Raw genomic sequence first — 20,078 nt, forward strand, 5'->3', positions numbered from 1 at the left:
AGGGAGGTGGCCACGCATTAGGGAAACCTTGTATAGAGTGACCATTCCTCCGCAGCTGAGACAGTTCAGGCACAGCCACATTGACACGCTTGGAGTTGGACATGTAGATTATCTGCCACTCAAGCAACACAGAGGCATGAAAGTGCCACCAAATGCTCCAGAGCTTTTCAGCCCTTGGACACAGACTGCAAACTAATGAGTGTTTTAGTGGACTGCAGAACAATTGGACGACTGCACATGTTTTACAATCTCCTTGCGAAAGCTGGCCATGGAGCAGTCACTGGTGGAGGTGCTCACAGCCCCTTATAATGTCATCATTTCAGTTTGGGAAAGCGACTTAGGAGAAAGCCTGCACCTGAGCTGAGAGCACAGCATGCAGTCCAATGGGCAAAGCTGTGGCCAATCGGTCAGGGGCAGTAGGGCGGAGGAAGGTGGGGTTTCGGGCAGCCATGCAGTGCACTAAACTCTGGCTGTCCAAATGGTGGCCAGCACTCTCTGGGATGCGTTAAGGAGCCTTCAAACTTAACCAAGAGAGGTTCTTAGGATACTCAAGCTAACTCACGTGTCTCTCTCTTTCATTCTGCAGGAGGGGTACATCAGGAGCATGGAGCATGGTGAAATCGTGGTGTACAGAGCCCAGAGACAAAGGAGAAGAAAGAGACTGATGCTCCTGGCTGTGCAGAGGGTGGAGCAGCAACCTCAGGAAGAAGAGGCGGCTAGGGCTCTCGCACACGCCACTGAAGAGCCACAGAGGGCCATCGCTCTTTGGCGCCTAGCTAGTCCCAGGGTCTATAGGCATCATCTTTCGTTCCTGTAGATGACCGAGAACCAGTGTCGCTGAAGACTGCACATGTCTAAGGAACTGGTCGGTCACATCTGCCAGCTGCTGCAGGATTTGGCACCAAGGGGACATGGAGGGCATCCACTGCCAGTGGCCGTGAAAGTGACAGCGGTGCTCAATTTCTACGCCAGTGGCTGTGAAAGTGACAGCGGCGCTCAATTTCTACGCCAGTGGCTCCTTTCAGAATTCCACAAAATGACCTCTGTGGGATCTCACAAGCCTCCACCCACAAATACATCCATGAGGTCACAGGTGACATCTTTGCGAGGGCACACAACTTTGTGCATTTTGCCCGGGACCAGGAGAGCCAGGGTGCAAAAGCGATTGGATTTACCCAGACCTCCGCTTTCCGACAGGTGCAGGGTGCCATCGACTGCACTCACGTGGCGCTCAGATCTCCTTCGCAACAAGCAGTCAACTACATCAACCACAAGGCTTTCCATTCGCTGAATGTACAGCTCATGTGTGACCACCACAAATGCATCCTGCATGTTTGCGCACGGTTCCCATGGAGTGTCCATGACTCCTACATTCTCGGTCACAGATCCCTGACATCTTCCAGGGTTCACAGAGGCTGCAGGGTTGGCTCCATGGCAACAAGTGTTACCCGCAGAGGGTGTGGCTGATGACACCCATGCGGCGGCCTCAGACTGCAGCAGAGCAAGGCTCATGGTGCAACTCACAACTTGGTGGAGCAGACCATCGGGATGCTGAAAATGAGGCTTCAGTGCCTGGAATGGACTGGTGGAGCCCTGCAATAAAGTCCACAGAGGGTGTCACACATCGTCATCGTCTGCTGTGCCCTTTACAACCTGGCACTGCAACAGGGTGATGAGCTGGCTGAGCAAGAGATAATTAACGCATGGCAGGGGAGTGCAGAAGAGGAGACATCACTCACAGCATGGTTGTCTGATGGATGTTGCACTTGGATCCTCACTTGGTAGAACATTGCTCACCTCACCGTCAGCCCAAGACTGTCCAGATCATCGCTGGCCAGCTGGATGGTTCTATTTTTAAAGTCCATGAGGACCTTGATTTCAGGCATTCCTCCACCAGTCTGCAACCTCTTCCTGTTGTTATGTGTCAGCTGGTCCTGCACGAATAGAGATGGATGCCAGCCAGGCCAGCTGATAAGTATGTCTGGCATGCCTGGGTGGTGAGCGGTCCCATGGATGTGATGAGAACAATGAAGGTGTCTGTGAGAGAGTGAATGGTGATGTCTCTTGAACTGGCTGTGAGTGAGATTCCTGTGGATGTGTGATGTGTTTGTGAGTTGAGAGAAGAGTGACTTACCCTGGCGGAACTGAGATCATTCATTCTTTTTTGGTTCTGGGTGGCTGTCCTCTTTTGTAGGACATTGGCAATGACCACCAGTGCCACTGCCTCCCAAGCTGGATTAGTGATGTTGCTGCCCATCCTGCGGCCAGAACGGGGTTAGAGAACGTCACAACAAGTCTCCACTGCATCCAAAAAGTGCTCCAGGGAGTGTCATTAAACTGGGGGGCTGCATGTATCGAAATGGGGTGTTTCCTGGGAATGCATAATTAATGAAGCAGGATTCGGATGATACAGCATGAAAAGCTGTCATTGCGGCCAGTGGGTAAAATGTCCTTTTTCCCACCCGCTACTGTATTTAGTGCAAATCTGGGATGATTCAGCCCATAGTATGATTAGAACAAGTCAACATGGTTTTTACTAAAGAGAAATCATGTTTGAAATTTTTTTTAAAGTTTTTTGAGGATGTAATTAGAAGGGTAGATAAAGGGGAACCAGTAGATGTAATATACCTGGATTTCCAAAAGGCATTTGATAAGATGCCACGCAAAATGTTAATAGGCAAGGTAAGAGCTCATGGAGTTGGGGGTAAGATTTTAGCATGGGTAGAGGATTGGTTGATGGATAGAAAGCAGAGAGTGGGCATAAATGGGGCTTTTTCAAGTTGGCAGGCAGTGAATAGTGGAGTCCACAAGGATCAGTGCTGGGACCTCAGCAATTTTCAATCTACATTAATGACATGGGTGAAAAGACAGAGAGTAATGCATCCAGGTTTGCTGATGATACCAAGCTGGGTGGGAAGATAAGCTGTGGTGAGAACAGGGAGAGGCTACAATGAGATATAGACAGGTTAAGTCTGTGGGCAACAAAATGCCAGATGGAGTATAAAATAGGGAAGTGTGAACTTACTCACTTTGGTCTTAAGAATAAAAAAGCAGAATATTCTTTGAAAGATGTGTAACCGGCAATTGTTGATGTTCTAAAGGATTTGGCTGTGCTGGTACAAGGAACGCAGAAAGTTAGCATGCAGGTGCAGCAAGCAATTAAGAAGACAAATGGCATGTTGGCCTTTATTGCAAGGGGAATTGAGTTCAAGAATAAAGAAGTCTTGCTACGATTGTACAGACTTTTTTGGTGAGACCACATCTGGAATACTGTGCTCAGTTTTGGTCTCCACATGTAAGAAAGGAGATACTTGTATTGGAGGCAGTACAATGAAAGTTCACTAAAATGGTCCCGGGGTGAGACTGTTATCCTATGATGAGAGGCTGAGTAAATTGGGCTTATATTCTCCAAAGTTTTGAAGAATGAGAGGCGATCTCATTGAAACTTGATAGGGTAGACACTGAGAGATCATTTCTGTTGGTTGGGGAATCTAAGTCATGAGGCCAGTGTCTCAGGATAAAGGGGCAATCATTTGGGACTGAGACGGAGAGAAATTTCTTCACTCAAAAGGTCTTGAACCTTTGGGATTCTCTACCCCAGAGGGTTGTGGATACTCCATTGTTGAAAACATTTAAGGCTGGGGTAGACAGGTGTTTGGTCTCTCAGGGAATTAGGGATATTGGGAACAGGCGGGAAAATGAAGTTGAAGCCCAGGATCAGCCGTGATCAAACTGAATGTGGAACAGGCTCAACAGGCCATGTGGTCTACTTCTGCTCCTATTTCTTGTGTTCTTATGGATCCAATATGGTGGGTGGCACACCGCTGGTGCAGGACATGTTCACATGCACATTGGATGCATTTTGCATGCTTAGTGGAGGAGGTATAGTATTTGGTCATGATGTACTGTGTGAAGTTGTTGCAGGAGTTTCATTGGGAACATGACAAATAATTTGTTTGTACCGCAGAGGCATGCAAGCATAAGTGAAATGGTTCTCTGCTAAATATTGTTAGACTTGCCATTCATGCTAATTCTTCAGTGAAGCTTTCAACTCTCCCGGTTCAAGGTCATGTTTCCCATTGCCAGGTCTTTCCTAGCCCTCTTCTTGCTCCTAGTGCCTGATAAGTCCACCCTTTAAAGAGCAAGTGTGGAATTACTCAGAAATGTCTGAGTAACAATGAACGTCCTGTTGATACAGTTCACTAAGTAGTCATGAGTGCAGGTGCACATGTCTTTACCCCGCTCAGGGTTGTGGAGCTCATTGTCATCCTGCAACTCCCATATATTGAGGAAAATTCCCAATGCGGTCCCCATCCTTTGCTGAGTGGCTGTTATTAACAATAGTAAAATATTCTTTGAGTGGTAAATGCTCAGAGGAGACAGAGAGACAAAAATAAAGAATACATTAAAATGCAAAGCAAAATAATGAACCAATGCAGCTAAAATAATATAATATAAAATTAGCAAAGAAAGATCAGAAAAGTGATATAAATTAGCTACCCAGCTCAGCTTTCAGAAGAGGAAAGGCTCCTACAGACTTTGCACCAGCTGTAGGGAGCTGTGTCTGTTTATACAAGCGCACAGAAATAATATTCCACCATTAGAGCAAACAATTGGTTTTACAGATCTGGGTTACTTCATCCACCAGTATAGGAGATGAGGTTCACATCCTTCATTGGAGCATTGGAATTGATTTTTACTCTATAGTTGTACATTTACCAACATCTGTATACTTGCATACACTTTATAGAGATTTTTATCAGGAAAAAATAAATTAAATGCTAAATGACTGAGCAAAACATTGAATATAATTGCCTGAAGCTTGTGTGAGTGCAGATTTTGATTCTGGCTTGATTTTTTTGCTCTATATGGTGTATTATTATTGAAGTGAGCCATGATTGACTGTAGCCTAGTACTGGCTAATATGGAACAGGATTGACAGGGTTCTGAAACTGGGCTAGATTAGCGGTGAAAATTAATTCTATATTGCGCTCTCCTGTACAGCACTTGGATTATCCTTCAGGCTGAGGCAACTGTTGTGCAGCTGTATGACCGCCTAGGGGTATATGTGACTAGATTTCTGTATTTTCCTTGGCTGAATACATTTTCCAGTTTGAAGCCCAAATGAATTAGTGAAGAAGACTATCTTGAGCTATTGCTGTCTTTGATATCTCTGGCAATGACGTAAATGTTTGCACCCACTTAAAACCTAAATGGCAACTAAGATAAAAGCAAAATACTGTGGGTGCTAGAAATCTGAAACAAAATCAAAAGTAACTAGAAAAATTTAGCAGGTCTGACATCATCTGTGCAGAGAAAGACAGAGTTAATGTTTCGAGTCCATATGACTCCAAATGGCAGCTACCTTGCAGCAACTGATGAACTGTAATATCCCAAATACTTTTGTTATTAAACAAATGCTTTTATTATAAAAATGTTTTGCTCCTTTTTTCAATCACTTCAGCTATGTTTCAACCAGGGCAAGTGGATCAGTAATGTCTTCAGTGACAATAATGCTCTTGGCTGGTAGGTCTTCATGCCCACAATTTTGCTTGGGAAAGGGAAATAGCTTAATTTAAGTTATCAGGTATCTGCTGGCAGATAGGACCTCCAGCAGATGTAAAAAACTCAAAATTAAAAATGGTTTTAAGCCAGGTATGTCCAAATGTTTGAAAAATATCAAATTTTAAAAATGTTCTTATTTCTTTTGGGGTTCATCAAGCTAATTTTACAGAGGATTTGTCATGCTAGAATAGATTTAGAAGACTCGATTGAACTGAACCACTGTAGTCCTATGATTGTCCTGACCTGTGAAGCACCTTGGGACATTTTGCTACATTAAAAGTGCTATATAACTGCAAAATTTTGTTGCCATAGTGAGGAATTTTCAGATTAAAAAGAAAAAATGCAAATGTCATGATTATGAAATAAAAGGAAAGAAAATGCTGGGCAAAAAAACACCCAGCTTCAACAGTACTTGAAAAGAGAAATGATTAAGATTTAGGCTTTAAACCTGCCATGCACTTTGAGCATTTTCTGTATATATTTCTACTTCTTAGCTTGTTTACTTTAGACATTGTTGAATCATTACCTTAGGGTTTTCTTGTGATTGACTTGAAACCACAGACAGCTGTTTAATCTCTTCTGAAGTCCCTTTCAAAGAACTTGAATTATTCATTATCACATTGCCGCACTATGGAAATAGCTTATAAAAATGATTGCCTAATTTCAATAATTTACTTGGCTACTACAACATTTTGTTAAGATAGAATGCAATATAAAATTAAGTCACAGGAAAAAGAAAATCAAAATCGCTAATACACTTTAAGTAAAATAACATGGATTACACAGTGGGTGGAATTTTCCCTGAATTGCACTAAGTGCAGTGGCAAGCATGAAAAAATACATTTTTCCCACTGACCATAATGGAGGCATTTTGTGCCATATCTTCTGCTTCCCAGTGCATCCTGCCTCATTACTAATACATGCATGGGAAACGTCCTGGATTGCCGGTGGACTGTGTCGGATTTGCCTGCCACACTGTGACTTCAGCACTTCCTTGCCCCGGCACCATATTTAAAGCACACCAGAATACAGCCTACTTCATGTAGGTCTGCTCCAGGCATCAGAGGTTCAAAAAGCCAGGAAGATGGAAGCCCCTAAATGTAGTGATGCCTCACTGGAATGCCGTTGAAGCCCGCCGCGATGTCCTCTATGCCCGTTCTGGCCGCAGGAGGTCCAGCAGATTCACCAATCCGGCATGGGAGGCGGTGGAAGCAGTGGTCAGCACTGATGGAGCACAGTCAGTTGTCCAGTGCAGGGAGGGGATGAATTCTGTCATCCATTCCGTCAGGGAAAGTCAACCAACTCATCACTCTCATCTCACACAGTCACAAACCGATCACACATCCACAGGAATCTCGCACCTCAAAGGACAACACCACTAACTCTCACACACAGCCTCACATCTCCATCCTTGGAGCTTGTGTCCTCATCCTGTCCATGGCTCCGCTCACCACACAAACATTCTATGTATCTTTATCATCTGCTGTGCCATGCATCCTGCTCACACTCCCTCCATCTGTTTACATGTAGGAGCAGCTGGCTCACAACAGGGGGGGTCCCAGACCGGGGGTTGGAGGGGGAGGGGGGAAGGTGTTGGGGGGGTGGAGTGGACGATATAAGGCCCTTCACTCACTTTGAGGAGAGTACTATCGTGCTGGCTGGTCAGGACATGGAATATCCCTGAGGTGACGGTGAGGTTGGCAGTGAACACCCGTGTGAGGATCCTGCACCAGATCATCACTCTTTCAGTACAACTGTGAGTACTCTGTATCCTGTTTTTGTCTCTGCTGCCATGCACTAATTTTCTCTAGTGTGGTTCACAGTGAGTTCTGCCAAGTGACCAATGCCCTCAGCCAGCCAATCGCTCAGCTCTATCCAGGTCCTCACCTCTAGCCAAGAGGACACCTCTATTGCAGAGCTGGGAATAAGCAGCCTGGAAGACCCATCACAGTGCTTACTCACACCCTCCACCAGCGCAGAGACACATACCTCGGTGGGACCTAGATCTAGAGCAGGCTCGGGTTTACAATCTGGTGGTCACTGCATGGACTTGTGTCCACAGCAGGAGGAGGCAGGTTCAGTTGAGCTCCCTGACACTCGGAGGACTGCTGGGGAAGAGGCGTGTGGGAGGCCCGAATCAGATGACGAGCCTCTGGATTCGGCCTTCCAACTCATCATGGAGAGTCAGCAGAAGGCAGGGGAGCATCACGCAGAGCTGTTGGAAGCCCTCAACAGAGTGGCATGCAAGTTGGAGGAGTGCGCCCGCCTGCTCTTTGATGAAGTGGTGCCCACATGTGCATACATGGAGGTGTCCATGGGATGGATGGCGGAAGCCATTGAGACCCTGGTCCTGTAGAGCGCAGAGGTGCATGCAGTCCTGCACTCCATTACAGTAGCCATGGGTGAGTTCCTGCAGTAGCTATGCGAGAGGGAAGTAGGCACCTCGACATCCCTCCATGTGCTCCTTTCCCTCAAGGAGTCAGGCCAGGGCCCTCAGGCACCCGAAGGGAGGAGGAGTGGCAGCTGGACACCCCTGGGTCATCCAATTAGGAATCTCAGAAGTTGTCCTCTCTCTCCGAGTCCCATTTTCCTGTGACCCACTTCAACCTCATCCTCTGTCACTGTGGAGGGAGCAGTTGGCCCACGGGTGGACACCCAAAGCAAGCCAGGGCCCTCCAGGTATCGGCTCTCCAGAGGACGCATGCCAAAGTCATCTGAGGCAACAAGGCCAGCCATTGAACAGTCTGTCTCTACGCCTGCTGTGGATGTCAGGGCAACATCTGGACAAAGTGGTGGGACTAGAAAAGTCAAAACATTTTGACCACAAGTGGTTGCACAGGTGAACACATTTTCTCATTTTATAATCTGAAAATATATGCACTTCCACTGAATAATGTGTAATGTTGTCTTTCAGTTTCATTTACAGGCTTTGTGAGTCCCCCCCTGCATCCCCCCGCCACTACATGTTCAGCTGCATGCAGCCGGATCACGAGTGATTCTGCGGGGAGAAGTGTGTATGTAGCAGGGACTTTTGGAGCTTCGGGCGAGCACTCGCCAACGCTCTCAGAGCCTTCATCCATCACAGTCATTTCAATGTCCCGAGCATTTTCTGTGCTGCCTGCTGGGGTTCTCTTTCAGTCGTCCATCTGAGCTGAGCTGCATCTCTGCCCACCCACTGATCACACTCCCATGCTGTACCTGTACCCATCCAACATGAGGCTCCGCCCACTTTTGATTTGTGAGAAATGGTAGTCATTAAGTTTCTGGTAAGCTCTCCCATCCTGCCCCCTCCACCAGTCACCCATGTCCTTTCTGACATCACAGTGGACCCCCGGCATCATGTTCCACCTCCCCATCGTTACCCTGCAGCCTGAACCCTTATCCTTCAGGAATGTCCAGGCGAACGTGCATGTTCCCTACCTTCCTGAGAATCCCACTCAATCCACGTTGACCTCCCTGACCTCCCCCTTCCCACCCCCAGAGCCCGTGCTTGCCTTCGTGTCTCCACCAACCACCCTCGCCGCCCCTCCTATTGTTACCGATGCACCCTCATCCTCCCACTCTACTGGCTCCCTCTTCACCCTCTCACACTCACCATTCCATCCTACCATGCCCATCCTGAGTTCGCTCCCCAGGAGGCAGTCATTGACTCCAAAACAAAAAATAAAAAATACCTGGAAAAACTCAGCAGGTCTGGCAGCATCGGCGGAGAAGAGTACACTTGACGTTTCGAGTCCTCATGACCCTTCAACAGAACAAAGTAAAAATAGGAGTGGGGTGAAATATAAGCTGGTTTAAGGTGGGGGGCGGTGGGGGGGTGCGGGAAGAGAGAGAAGGGGGTGGGGGGTTGGTGGGACAAGCAAGCAGTGATAGGAGGAGATAACCAAAAGATGTCACAGACAAAAGAACAAAGAGGTGTTGAAGGTGGTGATATTATCTAAAAGAATGTGCTAATTAAGAATGGATAGCAGGACAAGCAAGGTACAGATAGCTCTAGTGGGGGTGGGGTGAAATAAGACTAAAAGGGCATAAAAGGTATAGATAAATGATTGGTGGAATACATTAAAAATAATGGAAATAGGTGGGAAAAGAAAAATCTATATAAATTATTGGAAAAAACAAAAAGGAGGGGGAAGAAACGGAAAGGGGGTGGAGATGGAGGAGGGAGTTTAAGATCTAAAATTGTTGAACTCAATATTCAATCCGGAAGGCTGTAAAGTGCCTAGTTGGAAGATGAGGTGCTGTTCCTCCAGTTTGCATTGAGCTTCATTGGAACAATGCAGCAAGCCAAGGACAGACATGTGGGCAAGAGAGCAGGGTGGAGTGTTAAAATGGCAAGCGACAGGGAGGTCTGGGTGATGCTTGCGGACAGACCGAAGGTGTTCTGCAAAGCGGTCACCCAGTCTGCGTTTGGTCTCTCCAGTCATTGAATCCATATTGACTCCCTTGCATGTTCACCTGGACATTCCACTCCCCCTTACAACTCCTCCACTCTGCATAGCGTCCTCCCCCCTTCCACCTTCCTCCCCCTTTACACTTTCCTCCCCATTTAACCCTTCGCTCCCCCCCTCAACTTCATGTCATGTTAGATTATGTAAATAAGTGAATTATATAAACTGATGGATAACCATTTCCTTTGTTGTCTGAGGTCAGGACCAGCAGATTCTAGGAACTTACTATAGAAACCAGGACATCCAGCTTTTATAGATAACTTTTTATCCTTTCCAATTTTTGCACTAATAGCCTTAGCCGGAATTTTCTGCTCACATTGATGGTGGGTGTCATGGCGGACAGTGGGGTGGTGGGGAGAGGTGGAATTTAGCAGAGGGACAGAAATTGGTTTATGCTTTACACTTAGTCTATTAGTCTGTGCAGTTGTTATTGTGATGACTTTGAGAGTAAAGTTCAAACCCAATGACATATTTTTCCTTCAGTCTCAATGATTAAACAACAACAGCTGCTTGGCATGAAAATGTTTTTATTTTCTAATCTTTGCTTTCTTCCGTTTCCAACTATCTTGAAGGTGATCATGGACTTTGCTTGAACCATTAGCCTCAAAGTGTGCCACAATGATAATAGCAAATTAAATTATTTAGCAGCATTGTTTTAAGGTAGGTATAAAATGTCGAAACCTCATTATTATAACTAGCTTACAGTTTAATTGCTGCTATTTCTTTCACCTATTCAAACTCAGTGCTGATCCTGACAAGTTTGCCAGGTCAGCTTAATTAAAATATTACAAGTAGATTCCAGGCTGTGTTTCAACAGGAATTAAGAGTTCATCCATATGAAGAGCGGGAACTGGTATGGAATGCAGGATTTAAGCAGGTATATCATCTTAATAGGTCCAATGTCTTTGGGAGCAGTTTTTATTTCAGTGCTGACAATGACAGAGAAACTGGTTTCTGGATGGTGAACCCCAAAATTTTCAAAGGCAGCAGAAAAGGTCACTTTTCTGCATAATACCTGGGTTGGCTAGTCCTCTTGCCCACACATCAAATAGGCTGTCAGGCAAGGTAAGAGGAAGCAGCTACAGCTTCTAAGAATACACTGTTCTAGCCACTTTCGATACTCAGAATCCCTCCCCTTCCTTCTCTGTGATGAAATTGTTCAAGAGCTTACCATGGAAGTCGAAGAGATCCCATCAGAACATTTATATTCTCCAATGTTTACCTTACATAGATGGACTCCCCCAGAAAGACTCACAAAATATCTTGTTGCTTGTATTCCAGACCTGTCATCACTCTATTAAGTTCTGCCTGCGAACATCTAGGTTGGGCAGTATCTCATGGTAACAAGATGCCTTTTATACTATCTACAAGAGACTCCCAAACCCAGGGAATGATTGGCCACAGGCAATGTCCACCCAATTTCTGACCTCTCATTCCCAATTTGCCACTTCTGGGGAGACTGACAGGAGAAGAAGTTAGTGATGGGAAAGTAAAAAGCAAGTGCTAACGTCAAGTTTGTCAGGGGATTCTGCTTCTCTTCTTTCTCCTGCTAGCACTACACTTCAACTATCAGCAAGCTACGTCACAAAACCCTTATGTTAATTTTTTAGATTAAAAGTCGTGTGTCCGCAACCCATTATTCTCCTCTCTGAATATCACAGAAGAAGAGGAGGAGGATGACAACAATCTACTGGGCTCCTCTGCTTCAGTTATTAATGCTGTTAGTGTATAAATTATTCCTAATGCACAAAGGAATCTCAAGACAGAATAGATTAGGAAATAAAACCAGATTTGAAATCAGATTTGAAATGCAGAATGTTACCAACTTTGGATATTGTGATTGATTGAGGATAAACCGACAGGTGCACTTCCAATGGTGCAATGGTGTTGTTGAGAGTTCTACCCTGGTGTATGGACAGTGTGAGAGAACTGCTGAAATCCCTGCTCCCTTGCCCGCAATCAGTAAGCTTTTGAGAGGAAGTTGTGTGTGTGTTTTTTAAATCCTTGCATGTGTGGACAATTTGAATAACCGGCAGCAAGTTTTTGTGAGTTTAAATAAACAAAGAGGATTGTTTATTTATACTCTCACCCTGAAATCTAACACTACGGCATTTATTCACACAGTCACAACACATGCATTTCAGTCACATCCACAATGGAATTGTTTCAGGATTCTCTTGATGGGCTGGACATTCTGAAGGTCACAAAGTTAGTTGCTTGTAGTCTCATTGCCATGATGTCAGTTTGCTGTATTGGTGGACCTGTAAAGGAACAGGCTTGGTGACCTTATAATATTACAGCCTCCAGTTCTCTTAAGGCTTAGATGTTTTGTTTTTATTCATTCATGAGATGTGGGAATCACTGGCTAGGCCAGAATTTATTGCCCTTCCCACCATGCCCTTGAAAAGATCGTGGTGAGAGCTGTCTCCTTGAGCCACTGCAGCCCATGGGTGGAATTGTCCCAGATTTGCTTTAACTGTAGTAGTGGGCAGGTAAAACGATGTTTTACCCATCAGCTGCGATGGTGGCTTCTCAGGCTCTATCATCCCAAACCCGCCGCATTGATTTTGCATTCCTGGAACGCATGCCGTTTGGTCCTGGGCGAAATGCATAAAGTTGTGTGCCCTCATGGATACATTTGTGGGTGGAGGCTTGTGATCTCCCACAGAGGTCACCTGTGGAGTCCTGAAAAGAGCCACTGGTGTAAAAATTGAGCGCTGCGGTCACTTTCACGGCCACTGGCAGTGGATGCCATCCATGTCCCAGTGGCACCAAATCCTGCAGCTGGTGGCAGATGTGACCGACCAGTTCCATAGTTGCCTCTATTGCTCTCTTCTTCGTCGTCTCCGCTCTCTATATGCCACGAGGCATACAGCTAGTTCACCAGGCTCCATGCTGCTGATGTACTCCTCCTGCAGGATGAAAGAAAGAGACATGTGTGTTAGCATGGGTATACTAAGAACCTCCGTTGATTAAGCCTTAAGGCCCCTTAATGCAACCTGGAGAATGCTGGCTGCCACTTTGATGGCCAGAGTTTAATGCATTGCATGGCTGCCTGAAACCCCAACCACCTCTGCTAAATAATTTAATTTGCTATTATCATTGTGGCACACTTTGAGGCTAATGGTTTGAGCAAAGTCCATGACCTGACCATTAGCCACAACCTTGCCCATTGGACTGCATGTTGTGATCTCAGCTCAGGTGCAGACATTCTCCTAACCCACACTGCAAGGCTGTGCTGTTAACTTGAACCATGGGGGAGACTGGTCCAAACTGGGATGATGATATTGCAAGGGGCTGTGAGCACCTCTGCCAGTGACTGCTCCATGGCCAGCTTTAGACAGGAGATTGCAATCGTCCAACCGTTCTGCAGCTCACCAAAATGCTCAATAGTTTGCAGTCTGTGCCTGAGGGGTGAAAAGCGCTGGAGCACTTGGTGGCACTTTGATACCTCTGCACTGCTTGAGTGGGCAGATAAGCTTCCCGGACATGCTTGTGCACTACCTTCAACCACAGGGCAGCCTATGCACCCCTCTCACCCCAACGCACCTCAACCGCAGTGCAGTCCTTGCCCCCACTCAAAGTTGCCTCAACCGTGGGGCAGCCCTTGCCCACCCCCACCCAACGCACCTCAATCTTGAAGTCCAACAGGCGACCCGGGCAAGTACTGTGTAACATTACTGTGCATTCACCTCCGAGTTCCCCTTAAAGTGCAACCTGCCAAGTGCATGCCTTATATATGCTGTTGTGAAACACATCGACGTGAGTGGGCGGACGATCCAGCAGGGGGGTGATGATTCTGGCGGGCTGGCCTCATAATGATATGCAGATGTATTACAATGAGGTTTGCAATGTTCGATGGCGGGGAATGCGGCCCGCCATCAACGGGCAGGGTAGACAATCGCAAAATGGTTTTCAGATGTCGTGAAACCGATTTTTGGCCTTCTTGCCATATTGTCTGCTCATGCTGCCAAGCATGCCTGACACCAGTGGGTATGGAAAATTCCGCGCCATGTGTTGTAGGAACACCCGCAGCACTCTTCAGAAGGGAGTTCCAAGATATTAACCCGGTGACAGTGAAGGGACGGCAATATATTTCCAACTCAGGATAGTGAGTGGCTTGGAGGGTCCATCTGTCTGCTGCCTTTGCCCTTCTAGGTGGTATAGGCTAAGGGTTTGGAAGGTGCTGTCAAACGAGCCTTGGTGAGTTGCTGCAGTGCATCTTGTATATGGTAAATGCTGCTGCTGCTGTGTATAGGTGGTGGATGGGGACAATATTAAAGGTGGTGAATGTGGTGCCAATCAAGTGGCTGCTTTGCCTTGGATGATGTCAAACTTCTTGAGTGTTGTGGGAGCTGTACTCATCCAGGCAAGTATTCGATCACACTCCTGACTTTTTCCTTGTAGATGGTGGACAGGCTTTGGGGAGTCAGGAGGTGAGTTACTTATCGCACGATTCCTAGCCTCTGACCTGCTCTTGTAGCCACAGTATTTATATGGCTAGTCCAGTTCAGTTTCTGGTCAATGGCAACCCCCAGGATGTTGATAGTGGGGGGATTCAGTGATGGTAATTCCATTGAATGTTAAGCGGAGATAGTTAGATTCACTCTTGTTGGGGATGGTCATTGTCTGGCAGTTGAGTGTCATGAATCTTACCACCCTTTTTGCTGCTGTTGTGTTTTACTTTCTGCAGTCAGCATTTTAAAGACTAAAAAGGGTCAAACTGTCTTCCTTACCATGTGACTCCTCATAAAGGCAGTTCCTCTTCTAAACATAGTGGTGGTCAAAGGTTGATTAGCCACATCCTGGTTTATTGTTTTAAGACAATTGTCCTGAAGGGGTTTAAGATGATCACCTTCGTGGGGTGGAATAATATGGGGGTGCAGATGGCACGGCACACACACATGCTCCACACCAACCTGCTCTACAGCCATAAGGTGCTGCAGGGCAGATTAATGAGAGCTGAGTTGGACTTCCGCTCCTCACTGGGGAGGAAGTCCCGCCCTCTGGAGCTTCCAGGGAATTGGATTGGCTGGCAGCTGCATTAATTCTGGCAATGCCAGAAGGGCATCAGTGGATGCTGCCAGGACTGCAGTAGAAGAAGGGGACCAAAGCTCGTGGATCCTCAGAACAGGTAAGTCCGGGCTCTTGGGCTGGGAGGTTTTGGGCCGTTTAGGGAGAGGGGTGGGGAGCAGTGTGTGGGTTTAAGGGAGGGAATGTGTAGGAAGGAATGGGGTTTCGAACTTATGGGAGCTGCTGCTGGCAAAGGTTGACCCCTGAAGAGTGACCACCACCCCTCCCTACTTCCCATCCTTTAAACACATAAGCGAAAAAATCGGGCTGTCTGCTCCCGCCCGGCTGCCCACGCCAAACGTTTTATGGGCTGTATAGCACAACCTCTGTTGGGAGTGTGCAGGACTCCAACTTAGGAAAGTGGGTTGTTGTTGCAAACTCCACCTATCACTGGCCCCCTATCGAGCTCTCCTGTCCCACCCCCTTCTACCAGCTTATATTTCATCTCATTTCTATATGTCTTAGTTCTGATGAAGGGCCATACGGACTCGAAACGGTTAACTGTATCCCTCTCCGCAGATGCTGTCAGACCTGCTGAGCTTTTCCAGGTATTTTTGTTTTTGTTCTAGATTTCCAGCATCCGCAGTATTTTGCTTTTATCTTAATGATTGGTAGTAGCTTGCAAAGCAGATAGATCATGATGTGAATTGGTGTGCGCTGCTGATTTCACTCTAAGCGCTCCACTTTCCAATAGTAACCCTGGCCCAGCCTATGTTCTGCCTTAAGTTTGCACAGCTGAACATGCGAATGGAATGTATGACCCCACCCACCAGCACTTATTTAAAGGGATCATGAACTACTTACAGGTTAGTTGCTGCATTATTGCTTTTGGCTGCTGGTGCCATTATACATATTTTTGGAACAGTTACTTTGTGGAGAATTTTCTGCATGTTGGGCGGGCCGGTCAGGAGTGGGCATGGGTGGGCTAGGACGCGCCGCCATTTTATGTGGCCGGGGCAATTAAGGCTGGCCGAGTGTAACGTGTGGCCGGTAGCGTTCAGCGCTGCCTGTGCAGGTTGGGGGTGGGGGGAGAGTCGGGGCCTGAGCTCTTTCGCGTAAGCGAGTGAAAGAGCGCAGCAATCTCCCTGAGGCATGGAGCTGCCTCAGGGAGATTAAGTACATAATAAAAGTTTTTATGTAATAAAGTTAAAAATTATTTAAACATGTCTCCCCTAATGTGACAGTGTCACATGAGCTGGGACATCTTTGTGAATTGTGCAAAAATTAATTAATAATTCTATAAAACCTTCAGGAAAACTCATCCCGCCCGTGGATGAGGTTTCCTGGAAAATGCGAAGGCTGCTTGGGCTCTTCGCCTGCCCGCCAACCTTTAGATTGGATGGGCAGCGTTGATAACTACTCTAATTGTTTTTTTAATGGCCTTAATAGGCCGTTGACAATTCGGTGGGTGCGCAGCCATCTCCGGCGCGTGCCCACTGAATGTAATACCTAAATGATGCGCGATGATGTCGCGATGCCTGCCTGATGTCACCGCACGTCATTTTACACATTGGCGTGCCAGGCCTGCCCCGCACGCTGACGTCAAAATTTTGGCCTTGGTATTTCAGAACTTGAATATTGCTGAAAAGAGAGGCATGTTGCTGAAGCTTTTCATTTTGCACTCATCAGGACAAATGGAAGAATGCCAAATTTTGTCACTACATCCATGTATGTATGGGCTGCTCTAGATACACAAAAGTGGTGTCCCATTATGCCCTACTTTAGCAATGATCGCTTCTATGCAGCATGAATTGGCCAAATAGTTGAGTGAATTACTATAGCCAGTTCTGGGTAAGTTTTCCATGCACACAGTGAAGGAACCCTTTACCTTCATGAAAACTATATGAGACCTACATATTGATAGCAATGTCTTGTCTATGTGATCATTAGACATAAGAAGTGTCACTGTATCATGGCAATATAAATGCGCCACCATTTTCTGATTATGTTGTCATTGAATTTAGCAAATCGTGCAGTCAAGTTCAACTTTAATGACACCATGTATGCCCAAATGGATGGTGTAGCCATGGGACCCACCCTAGATCCAGTGCTCGCTAACAGTTTTGTTGGTTTCCAGAAGAAACACATTTTGATGGAATGATCCCTAACCTCCCACCCCATGCATATTTCTAATATGTAGGTGGTACATTTGTGGTCTTTGAATCTGCAGCTACAATAAAGATTCCCTTACACACCTTAATTCACTTCATCCCATGCCCCAATTCACTGCTGAGCTGGAGCAGTCTATTGTGCTCCATTTCCTCGACATGCTAGTTGAGAAATTCACTAATGAATTTGCCATTATCTACTGCGAGCCTATCTTCACCAGTCAATATACACATTCTGATTCGTATAGCTCTGTGCACTATAAGATTGGACTTATCAGCAACCTTGTAAATAGGTCCCTAGCCATTTTTCACCTTTCAGTCTCAACACAGAAATAGAGCTCATCAAAACTATCCGGTGGAACAATAGCTATTCCAACCAGGTCACAAATGGGCCAAAGGTCATCAATTTTGAACCTGAAAAGTGCCCGGTCTCCTTCAAATTACCCTGGAAAGGCAAATTATTTCAAAATTGTAAACAACAGGTTAGGGATGTCTTATCACGCGGTGCCTACGTAAGTGGTACTTTCCCACTAACATGATGCCAGTCCAAAAAGATGTTCTGCTTATCACACAATTGAACGATGTTGTGTATGAATTTCAGTGCTGGTGCAATACCAGGTGCTTCGGTTGTATGTCCCAGTGTTTGGCTGATTGAATCAAATAGTATGTTCCTTCGATTGTTCATAATAGGCAGAGTACAGACTATACTCTAGCAGCCTGCACTTGCAAAACCCAAAACAAACATCTGCTGTTAGATGTGGTTTCACGATTGGGCAGCATTTGCTGAACAATCCTGAGTGTGCTAATAGCTACATGAATAACAAATGTAAGGTAATCAGTCAAGCTTGCAATGGGCTCATTTATGGTTGCTAAAAATGACACACATTCATACACAGGGGCCTGTTCTTCAAACACAAGAAATATGTTCAAGCCTTGCATCTTTGTTGAGTTACCTGGGAGCTTGAGGAGTCTACAATTCCCATAGCTTTCTCCATGGTAATGCCTCAACCAATCAGAGGTGACTTGCCAACCAGTCAACATCCTTTTCTCCTGTTGTATAAATTGTGACTGTTTGAAAGTGCAAGAAAAACGGTTTTGGCAACTTGTCTCTTTTTTCAACTTTGCTATGTTTGGCTAAACTTTGAATAGCCTACAGGAGTGTTGATATTCTTTCTCATTCTTTTCAGAGCTTGTGATGATATAAGTTGCTTGCAGACTTGGGTGGCTTGGTAGAGCTTACTCTGGTAATTGAGCATGGTTGGACAATGATGAGAGATTACAGGGAGCAGGAACAAGATGGTAGTATAAGAAGAAGAAGGTGAGAGGGGGAGATGAGATGTGCTGTCAGCAGGAGGCCATATCTGCTGAGGTTCATCAGGGAGCAATTCCCTTACCTGAGCCTCAGCAAGGACCAATGCATGTGATATCTTCAATTAACAAAAGATGTTATGACTGAGAGGTGCCAACTGCTGCAGCACCTTAACTGCACCCTCAAAGCAGGGCAGTGATAGTATTGCCTGTGACTGCCAAGGTTACTACGGCTTTTAACATTTTTGTGTTTGGCTCATTCTAGCCATCTGCTGGAGATGTAAGCTTTCAGTGTTTTCAGTGTACTGCTGCATAAGGATGTCACCGGAGCTCTCTAGGCACAGATGAATAGTTTAATCTCTTTTCATCTTGACAGAGATGAGCAAACCCCTTTGACAGCGCCTTCCAAACCCGTGATCGCTACCATTCAGAAAGATAAGGGTAGCAGATACATGGGAACACCATCACCTGCAAGTTTCCCTCCAAGTCACATACCATCCTGACTTGGAACTATATCGCCATTCTTTCAATGTCGCTTGATCAAAACCCTGGAACTCTCTTCCAAACAGCACTGTGGGTGCTACACTGGATGGACTGCAGCAATTCAAGAAGGTGACTTACTACCACCTTCTCAAGGGGAATTAGAGGTGGGCATTAAATGCTGGCCTAGCCAGAGAAACCCATACCCTGTGAAAGAATAGAAGAAAATGCAGAATGAGCGCAAGGGTTTTCTCTGAATGCAGGTTTTTTCATGGTGCAGCATGGCATTGATCTCACCTACATTGTCTTGCATGTGCCTTATACGAACTGTCATGACAGCAGACCATAGCCCGAGTTACTTACAGGTATACTGCACTTTTTAAAGGAAGACGTGTTTTTTTAAAAAAGGACATACAAGCAAATGTTGGCTGAGATTGTTAAGTAACCACTTGCTGGAAAATTTCTATGTAGATTACACTTGACCAACTAGTCCAGAGAACAGAATGTCACACCTAAAAAGGTATCAAGGCCCACTTCAGACAGAGACACTTCAAAGGAAAAGATGCAATGCAAAAACTGAATTGTAATCTCCTGAGATTGTGGAGATAATGAAGGCTGATTACCAGCTCAGCAGAAACCATCTCCTGTGACTTAAATCTCAGACTGTAGACATAATGAGTGTTGAAACAAAGCAGTTTCTGGGCGAAAGACATGTTTATTTATTCCCCTCCTGGAATACACAAGAAAAGGGGTTAAAGGCCAACTGCAACCCTGGTCTTTGTGTGCTATGAAGGTCACAGCTGAAGAACATCAACTAGACACTTGCAGGTAAAAAGGTCCTTTCTCTCTGATTGTTGGAGGCAAGTCACAAGTCAGCAAAGCCACTGTTGAAAAGGAAACTAGACAACTCCTTTCAGCTAACCTGCAGAACCAAGAATCGCCAAAACAATTCCTCAACTGCCAAAGGCAGCTTTACCGGAATTACCCAACTTAATGGCCGCAACATTCCACCACCTCACGGGCAAGCCAAATACTGATTCGTACATTTTTAAAAACTTTTATTTCTGGGTTCACTTCTAATCTGTGCATATGT

This window comes from Cetorhinus maximus, chromosome 1 (assembly GCF_964194155.1).
Source record: "Cetorhinus maximus chromosome 1, sCetMax3.hap1.1, whole genome shotgun sequence".
In the NCBI taxonomy this organism is placed as follows: Eukaryota; Metazoa; Chordata; class Chondrichthyes; order Lamniformes; family Cetorhinidae; genus Cetorhinus; species Cetorhinus maximus.